Raw genomic sequence first — 10,259 nt, forward strand, 5'->3', positions numbered from 1 at the left:
AAAAAGGGGGGGGGGGGGGGATTAAAAATGGAAAATGTTGAGCAGGATATGAGAAGCAGCCATGCTTGCTCAAATTCTCTTGCTTTGCCTGCACTCCAGATGTAAACGAGCGAGTGTGAGATTTTTTTTCAGAGGAAATGAAGCCACATTTAAGCACCGCCGACCGACTTTGTGCATTTTAAGTACTCTGTGAGCAAACACAAAGAGTGTGGCAGGTTGAAGTGGACTGTCATGATGCGATCGGCATGATAGGATCCCTGTATTCCCCGGGTCCTTGAAGCAAGACAAATAACTCCCACTAATTGAATTCCTTTGAAGAAACACCCCAAAGATGGACATCTCCACGGGCCCAGTTTTGACAAGCTTTTTCATGCCAGTGTATCACTTTCACACATCGTTTCCTCCCTTGACATGGCTACGACGATGACCCAGTGGCAATACGTTTGGCTTATAAACATGCCTAATTCATTAATGAAGCTGATGGATTGGGGAGACAACAAAAGCAGAATAGCCTCTGTTTTTAATTCATGGGGGACATCCTAGAGGGAGCGAAGGCCATCGTGTGATCTACAGCTCGGCTCCCACGTGTCACCGTATGTCCCCACTGGCTCAGTCAGAGCCTGCATTCATACACGGATCAACATTTACTCAAGCGTGACAATAATTTCAGCCTGCAAGCACGTCACAACCCAACCACCAGAGCAAAGAAACAAATAAGAAACTAAGAGGAAAAAGGCACATTTAATTGGTGTGAGGTTGAGAACAGATGAACGGCTGTCTAAGATTGTGTGAGCCTGAACAATCTGACCTCCATGTGATGACACGAAGTCCTGCATTGGTTTTTCTACACACAGACACCACTCAGCTGTGCTGCTACATCTGTTAATGGAGGGCAAAATATTCCCTTAATTATGGAAGCATTTAGCTGTCCTACCACGAGAGTTTCTCCTCTGTCAACATGTTAAAAAAATATTTATCCTAATCTTGTTTCATCCATAAATAAATTGGATTGTTGCATCCCAAATTCAAAACTGTACCGTCTTGAACAGCAGCAGTGGAAGTGGGCCTGGAGGATCCCTATAACCAGAATCTCCAGCAGGTGGAAAACTGGTTCATGTGTCACTTGACTGAACTCACCAGAACAAGTATTAGCACTGCCAGCTGAACTTTAAGTCAATCTGTGGGATGAAAGACACTCACTGAAGAAGCAACTTGTTTTCTTTTTTACTAAATAAATATTATCTGTAGGTCCATCCTGCAGAATTTAGCTACTAAGGGTAAAAGTCTTCCAGAATGTCTATTTTCTGTCAGAAAAGTGTATAATTGTGCAGTAAGAGATTAAAGATTACATAAGATTGCACAAAGATGAGGATTAGCATTAGCCTTGATGCTGTCAGCTCCCCAAATCTACTCAAAATGGATCTAGCCAAATTCACTGTGCACAGACAGGAACCAAAAGGATAAGAGGGAATGACAACACCCGAACACCCTCCTCAAGCAGGAACACTGAGCACAATGAGAGCGCATCTGGTCCTATGTGGGTCAAATCCCAGGCTAATTTCATACTATCAGCTTCATCTGCAATAATAGAGCAACTTACCATATAATACTCTCATGATACATTCACCAGAATTACTATGGTATCATGATTCAGTGATTCTGCTATCCTTAGATATAATGAGCAGAGGCCAGTTCTGACTGACCAGCCTCATACTAATCTAGTCCTTATTCCAAGACCAATCCTAGCATAATCCCCTTTATAACTCTGATAACTATCATAACGCATAAAATAAACATCATCATCACAGTATGATATGAAAACAGTGACTGAGCCCATTAAATCTTTGAGAAAGTGTTTACTTAAGTCTATTGAACTCCACACAAATGGAACAGAAAGGAGTCTCCCCCCACATGTTGTAAAAAATATGGGTTTAAGAACTTTTACTTTGGCTTCACTTTTTAGACCCTGAAGAAAATGAACAAAACTGATCAATAAATATTTGTGTTTTGTCTCCTGGTGTGTCTGTGGATATGCTTCAAGTGTGAAATGAGATCTTAAATTCATAGGTGTATTTGATTCAGATCACCACAGAAGCAGTCCAATTAGGCTCTCGAGCTGTCTCACAGTTAATTAACCCTCCAGCAATTAAGTTAAATCAAGAGCTTAAAATTACCAACTGGGATCAGCTGTGTATATAGGAGTACCTACAGTACGTGGGTCCTACAGTACGTTGTTTCCTTCAGAACAGATATTCTTAAATGCTATAATGTAGTTCATTATGAATTTCAATCATATTTATGCCAAAAAGGCCAATCCTACATTATACTCTGCTGTGGATACGGACAGCTGGAGACCCCATGGCCGGGTAGTCATTCTTGTTATACTTCTTTACTCAGCCCCACCCTGGGCTGCATTGTAATCTAAGTTCCCCACGGAATTCCACTTCGGAGCGGTCACATTTACTGTCTGTTGATGAAATTTACGTCACGCGGATCCCAGCACACTTGCAGATGGAGAGAGTATAATGTGCACATTAGGGTTCGGCTAGAGACTGCTACAGCAGTGAATGCTTCTTGCGTCTCTCAGGCTGTTCAGTTCAGCCGTAGTTCAGTGCAAACTTTACAACGAAGAGCTGCAAAAATCAAAGCCTGTATTTTCACTCAGTTTCTGTAAGCACACAAAATCAGTGTCCAAAATATTTCCTAAAATTGAAAAACTTCTAGATTATCATGAAATTTTCTATGAATTGTTGACTGGAAGATGTCAGACTGTGACCATTCTGTGCATTACTGTAGGTTAGTGACAACCATTAAAGAGACAAATAGTCACTTGCAGTACGTTCATCAAACATTAAACTTCTGATAAAAACTCCACCAGCTTTTCAAGACACTGTCATCTGATCACAATCATGCAGCATTATCACCACAGCATAAATACAGAAACTACTATTGGGCCATGTTGCACCCCTAAGTGTGTGTGGCTTCACTGAGCCAGGTTTTTACCCAAACAGCCTCTGAGAAGTTTGCTGGACAGGAATTTGGTGCACGCATAAGCAACTGTTTAATAAACTGCATTTTCAGACATAGTTTGGAGAGTTGCTCAGTCTTTTTGCACAACCCACTGTCATTGTTGCATGTTTTTTGGCAATTTTTGCACGCTTTGCGCTTTATATAGTCCCGTGCTGACTGTATGTTACATGTAGCACCATGGTCTTGGAGAAATGCTGTCTTGTTTCACTGTGTACTGTACCACTGCACACAGCTGGTATTAAAACATACTGATATTATAGATTATTTAATGTAGGCTGATGGGACAAACAATATGAATTGCTTGAATTGCCAAAGAAGCAGCCAAATACAGTGCAAAGACAACAACAGGGCTTTACCCTTTTTTTCATTTAACAAAATGTGGGTGTGTCTCCTTTTGCGCACATCCCTGTCCGCCGCAGACAGAATCGACTTCTGTGTGAAATTCTGCACTAGTTTGGATTTAATCTTCAATCTTTGGAAGCTTGAGGCGAAAGCACTAGTCTATGACTGCAGTTATCCACAGTTTATTATTGGCAAAATTCACTGCAAACACTCCTCTTCTCCTGTTTTCCTGACCTGATCACCTCTGTGTGATAACCTGCCTGATCAGATCTCCTGGCAAAACAAGCTGTTTAAAGCTGCCTCACTAAACATGAGTGACTTCCATCAGGGACTCATGTCTCATCTGATTCGGTTAAGACAGAGTATTAAAAAAAGCGCCCCTGAACTCAGCAACGAGTCAGACGGCGACATGTGCAATCTAGAACTTTATTACAACGACTGGCATGTTAAACAAATTTTTAATTTAAAATTGGTAAAACAAATATTTCTGCTGATTTACAGTAATGATTTAGATCAGCAGAAAAAAACCTGAAAGCACTCTGGTTCCAACGCTCTGTTTCCAAGACTATTAGCTGTGAGCAGATATCTGATATCATCCTAGAGATACATCCGTCCTCAGATGCATATACTGTGCCTTTACACAGTGCACCTGCAGAACCTAAACTCAGCAGACCACATCCCAGCTTCTTCCTCCTACTGCAGAAATCTTGCACTCAGTGCAGGCGGAGGAGCTGCACACCAGCTGCTGGCATGCTCAAAACCAGAGGAAGCTGCCTTTCTGCAAACAGGCCATAATAGTACTTCTAAAAAAACGAAATAAAATCACACATTACAAGGCCCTCTAGTTTCTGCACTTTCCCTTTAAGTGCCACCAAAAACACATTGATTACAACTCTCGCAAATAGAGGGTCATTCATTAAGGATTGCTAATGACACATATATATACTGCACCCATTTTGCTATCAAAACACAGGGAACGTATGGCTGCCGGTCAGAGGTATGCAGTTTTATGGTCTGAAGTCAATAGATGGAGGGATGCTCATCATTGTTTTAAACGGAAATAGAGGTGATGAGTGTTTAACCCCAATTACTGAAGTGAAGGAGGGAGAAATCAGCCTGAAATGCAAACAACATCATCGGCACAGAGCATAAAAATCCACAGGTACAGTGAAAGTAGTCACCGATGGAAAGTAGGAAAAAAAGACTTTCCAACCAACCGCTGAAAGAGACAGAGATTGCTTGGATCGGCATTAACAAGAAGCGAATACACTCGAACAGCTGCATGGCACTGCGTGCACGAATGCAGCCCGCTCCTCAAAGTAAACAGAGCAGCCAGGCTTCTCCCTGAAGCACACACAGAAAAAGCATGGCAGAAAACAGAGCCACTGAATCATGTGAGGTTATGTCCTTCATCTGACTTCACTGAGCATCAATGGAGAGGAGAGGCTGCTGCTGCTGAGGATGGGAGAAAAGGGGAGGGGGGAATGGTAAACAAGCGAGCTGGAGTGAATCAAAAACGAATGCGTCAAGATGCTTTGAAGCCCCCTGCATGTCAGAGGCTCGGTTTCCATCGGTGACTGTGGATAACCTACTTGTTTAATTAGCTTCGGGTGCTGTTTCTTCATCCCACTTGTACATACTGGATGTGTGTATATTTATTCTACCATATATAAATCGGTTATCACATTCAAACAGCCTCACCTTAGCCTTTCTATACAAACTGAGCGGTGGAGCTAGCGAACGGGCTAAGCACGTTTACGTTCCAAAACGTCAATAATAATATCACCTGGGGAAAAGCAAAAAAATCAAAGTAATTCAATCGGTTTGGGAAGCAAGAGCGAGAATGATGAGCGAAACGAAAAAACGGTGTAACTTACCAGTTCAGAGACGTCTAATAGTCCGCGGCACTATATTCCATGGTCGTTATAATAAAATAATATGACAGTAATAAAAGACTGCACTGCTATGGTGGCCCTGCTGTCGCCGTCCTGCTCGCCGTAGCCGCTTCAGTGTGATGGCGTTGGCTCTGCAGGGCCACAATGAAACGGCTGATGCCTTCACGAGCCGTCGGATATTGTCGGCACAGACCAACTAGGGGAAAGAAGACTACATGGATCATTTGTATGGTAGAACGGGGGGGAAAGAAAGAAAGAAACTCCGTGACATTCTAAATATCTTCTGTTTAGTGCTACACTCACAGGACGTAAGACATAAAAAGTTACGGTGATGAATGTGTTTGCAAATTCATTTAATGTTGTTTCTGGAGTAGTAGATGACCGTTGGTTATTTTTCAAAGAAAAAAAAAAACACTGACTAAACGCTGGTCTAATTTGTGAAGCTTGTCACGTTTGTTTCGTACTTGTTTAATACCTTGGTGTTCTTATTGTGGCGTTTGAATAATCGATCGTTAAAATTCCGTATTTTTTAAGAAGCTTCGAAGGGCACATTCCGAACCCGGCGGTTTGACTGATAGGACGTCCTTCCAATCAGAGGAGAGGAAAGGTTTTGGAGGCGGAACAGGGAACTGTCCGTATATAGATTTCTTCGACGAACGTTTCATCGTGACACACTTCGAGAAAATTTTTGTTTACACCAAAGTTATTGAATTACAGTCTTTTATTAGAATGTTAAAGCTCAATAAGGCAAAAATAAAATACATTTGGGAATAGTTAGAGACAGTGAAATAATGTGGGGCCTTTGTTGTTAAAATTTAAAATAAAAATCGATTTTTATATAATAAAGTGCTAGGTGAATGACCTGCCATGAAGTGTTTGACTTTACAAAAGAAGAGACACATAGCTGTTTGGGATGCTGTGGAGGTTTGTTTGTTTTGTTATATTGTTGAGGCGCCATCTTTTGTCTGCACATGGAGCAGCACTTTTTATCACAGTTTTTTTTTGTAATATTATTATTCCTTTAGTTGCTTCTTCTTTTGAAAACAAAATAATATAAATATTTGCTAAAATGTAACAGTAGAAATATCTTCCATGGGTATAGCGACATTAAAAACAGTTATTCAGTTGTATTTACTTATATTTTGACTAAATTAGCATGAAAAGCTAATGAGATTAGTTCTTTATTCTGTGTAATATCCCTATCTTTATTTAACCTATATGCTATAATATCTGCTGATATTGTAGCTCACTGGGCTGACTTACTGGAACAACAAATGAAACGGACCCACTGCCATCCATGCTTCTTTGAAAATGTTGAAAGGGTAGGTCAGATACTCATAGATCGCCATGAGTCAGTGATGTTATACATAGCCAGTTCTTAAAAACGCCTAATTTTTTGTCAGGTGGTAGAATCCTTCCAATTTTTACTACTTATTCTATGCCAAACCTCCTCTAGTGCTTATCAGCAGAGAAAGGAGTCTCCTCAAAGAGGCCATTTCATTTTTTTCCCCTGCTGAGCACCGTGGCCTCACACATGGAGGTGCTAATGCTTGTCCTTGCTGCTTTGCACCTAGGTACAAACAGCCCCAGTCGCAGTTTCAGATGGAGGTCAGCGCTAAACAAAGCCAGCAGGGACCCATCATCTGCAAAAAGCAAAGATGAGACCAATAGGCCACCAAACCAGAAACCTTCCACTTGCTTTGTATAGGTAATCTGTTATTAATAGAACTGTGACAAAGAGCAAGCTCTGGCATAGTCTAGTGCCGGTTAGGAACGTGTGTGGTGCTCTTGATATGAATATATAGGGACCAAATTGCCTATAACAACAACCCTGATGATGCACAATCTCAGAGCACCCTTCTCCCAAACTGCACCAAGGGATACATAGCATATCTAGACTAGTCACACACCTTTAGATGTCCTCAAGACGATGAAGAAATAGTTAAGTGTTCCACACCAGGATGAAAACTGCACTAAAAAATACATTCTGTAGACCTTTCTACAAACAGGGTGGATAAAAATGGGAATGCAGTGACACAGGCTAACTGTGGAATCAGGACAGTGGTCTAGTCTTGCTCTATACCCTTTGCTTATTTAGGTTTCTGCTTTCCAGTTGATGTCTGATGTCTTAAGGCTGATGTGTCAGTGATGACAGCCACTCTACCCTCTGCCAGCTCCTTTCAACTTATATCCTACAGCTGTTCATGTTTGGCAGGATGGAGTAACACACTGAGCTTTACTTACATGCTTCTATGTAAGCAGCCCTGACATCCCATACATCAAGGAACCTTTGTCTGTCTGCTCGTCACCTATCTTAGCAAGGGGACTAGAGTAAATGGCATGTTGAGTTCAGCGGTCTCACTTTTGGGGTCTTGATAACATCATAAAAGTATGTCATGTCACAATTGTTTATGACTGCATTACAATGTCACTAGTTCAGATAATAAACCACACCTAACATGTTTGTGACACTACATTGACTATACATGATGTACAATCACCAAAATCCAGTATGGTCGGGTCATATTACAACAACTTTATCTGTCAATACCCTAGCATTATAATGCTCCAGCTGCATCAGTTCATGCTAATATACACAAGTGTAGTATTGTAGACATTAGTACATACTAATCACCCCTAGTTCACCCCTTCCCAGCATCATTGCAGATTAACCGTGGCTAGATTCAAGCATCATAAATAAGTTACAGCTAGCTGGTTAGGCTTGGCCTGCTTGTTTGTTGATATTATTAATTGGGTGTTGTCCTGACCCAAACACTCCTGGAACCCTCATCTGCTCTGTCCTCATCTTTCACAAAGGCCCAGAAACATGAATGCTTTACTTATGGAAAAGAGCATTTATGTGTCTAATAGAAACGCAGTAGTTATGGAATACTACTGGGGAAAAGAGGAGTTCTGCTACACTGGCACAGCTGCAGGCCTCACTATCTCAGCACTGGCACGGGATCCTGGTATAGACAATGGAGTGCTTCACGAGCTATAGCATGGAGGATGCTTTTGTGCTTTCTCTCTCACTGAATAGATGTCGTCTAGCCTTTAAATACAGTAGGAAACAACTTTTTTCACAACTTCTGCAACATCACTCACTGTGGATATGAAGCTCACCAAACACATGTAGTGACTGCAACTCTCCCACGGAAAGAACATTTAATAATTTCAGATCAATTCAATTTCAATTCAATTTTATTCATATAGTGCCAAATCAATAGATGCTTTATATTGAAAGGTAAAGACCCCACAATAATACAGAGAAAACTCTAGCAAGCAGATGACCCCCTATGAGCAAGTTTGTTTTTTTTCAATTTGAAGGAAAATCACCCTTTTAACAGAAAGAAACCTGCTGAACTGGGCTCAGTGAGATGCAGCCATCTGCCTAACTGGGTGAGGGTGAGGGGCGAAAGACAGGACAAAGACATGTTGTGGACGAGTGAGAGAGGGAGATTAATAATAACTAATGTTTAAATGCAGAGTGATGTATGAACACATAGTAAAAAAAAAGGTGAGCGGACAATAAACAGCTAACATACTAAGGGTTGTGCACACGCAAAACTTGTTCATAACTATCAGTTAGTTCTGCACAGACTAAAGACAGCTGATGTATAACACAGTTTGAGCTTTACTCTTAAATAATTTGTTACACATGAGGCTGCTTCATCAGAGTGGTCAGAATATTTTTTAATTGTGAAAGTGTTTTCTGTACTAAAAACAAAAGTAGATTTATTTTTCTGTAAACTATGTAAGAATCTGCAGTAGTGACTATGGTATTCTAATTATTGTACACATGTGTTTAGGCCAGGGATAATGTAACTATAACGTCACTTACTGGGCCGTTTGTGGAACACTTTATGTAACATACTCATTTAATTCTGCTCCTACAAGGATAGATACAGTTAATCCTTCACACCTCATACAATGATGCTGTACACTGCAACATATAACAATATGTGTTTTCTTTCATGTTAACAGGTTAATTGAACCTGTAGCTGTATCTTAGAAGGTAGAACAGGTAAGCTGCTAATCAGAGGGTTGGTCCAGGACACGCTGGAGAGATTATATCTCTTGGCTAGAATGGGAACGCCTTGGAGTTCCCCCAGACAAGCTGGAGGAGGTGGCTGGGGAGAGGGAGGTCTGGGCTTCTCACACACACAAAAAGCCTTAAGTAATTATTTAAAAAAATATTTATTGGTTTCAATCAATATTCTCCTTTAATATTGATGTATGTAATGTAAAAGAAACACCAGCTTAATTGACTGCATCACTGCGCCCTCTGGTGGTAGGTAAGCTACAAGGCTTCTACTGTCAACTGGTTTTATTTTACTTCTTAATTACTTATTTGACTTCTCAGCTAGTTATGGCCATGGTCTAAACCCCAGCTATTAGGTTTTGATTTGGGTTTAGTTGATTATTTTTCTTATTTCTAGATTTTCACTTATTTCTTTTTAAAAATTAATATAATATTAATACAATGATATATACTTATGTTATCTGGCCTCTTAATGACTCTAGCCTATCCTACCAGCCACACAGCTGCACCTTTATTTTTGATCTAGTTTTTATTTTTATTTTAGTCATTTTTCCTAATTTCCAATGGAAAAGCAGGCCTCTTTAAACAAGAAGTCAAATCTTTCTCCCAGTGATAAAAAAAGGCCTAAAAACACTCTTATTTTCTGGATGTTCTTTATAGATCTCTATTTATATCTACTTCATAGATGGTTTTCACAGCAGATATTTGAAATTGTATAAAATACACATGTTGCATGAATGAACCCCATGTTCCTCCAAGTAATAGCAAGAAAGAAGCAGAAGAAAATATTGATAGATTTTAAAGTCTTAGTCTCCCTTATTATCCATCCATCCATCCATCCATCCATCCATTCGCTTCCGCTTATCCTTTTCAGGGTCGCGGGGGGCGCTGGAGCCTATCCCAGCTGTCATGGGGCGAGAGGCGGGGTACACCCTGGACAGGTCGCCAGT

General features: G+C 40.6%; 1 protein-coding gene across 4 annotated transcripts in view; it reads right to left on the reverse strand.

Moving 5' to 3' along the window:
- Positions 1–5,389, reverse strand: part of fynb (FYN proto-oncogene, Src family tyrosine kinase b) — an 89,139-nt gene extending 83,750 nt beyond the window's left edge. For all 4 annotated transcript variants that reach the window (XM_080883274.1, XM_080883273.1, XM_080883275.1 and 1 more), the window contains exon 1: positions 5,250–5,389. The gene's annotated coding sequence lies outside the window, so the exon portion shown is untranslated. The remainder of the gene's footprint in view (positions 1–5,249) is intronic.
- Between the last annotated feature and the right edge of the window lie 4,870 nt (positions 5,390–10,259).

The sequence above is a fragment of the Rhamphochromis sp. 'chilingali' genome (genome assembly GCF_963969265.1).
Source record: "Rhamphochromis sp. 'chilingali' genome assembly, chromosome: 5".
Lineage (NCBI taxonomy): Eukaryota > Metazoa > Chordata > Actinopteri > Cichliformes > Cichlidae > Rhamphochromis > Rhamphochromis sp. 'chilingali'.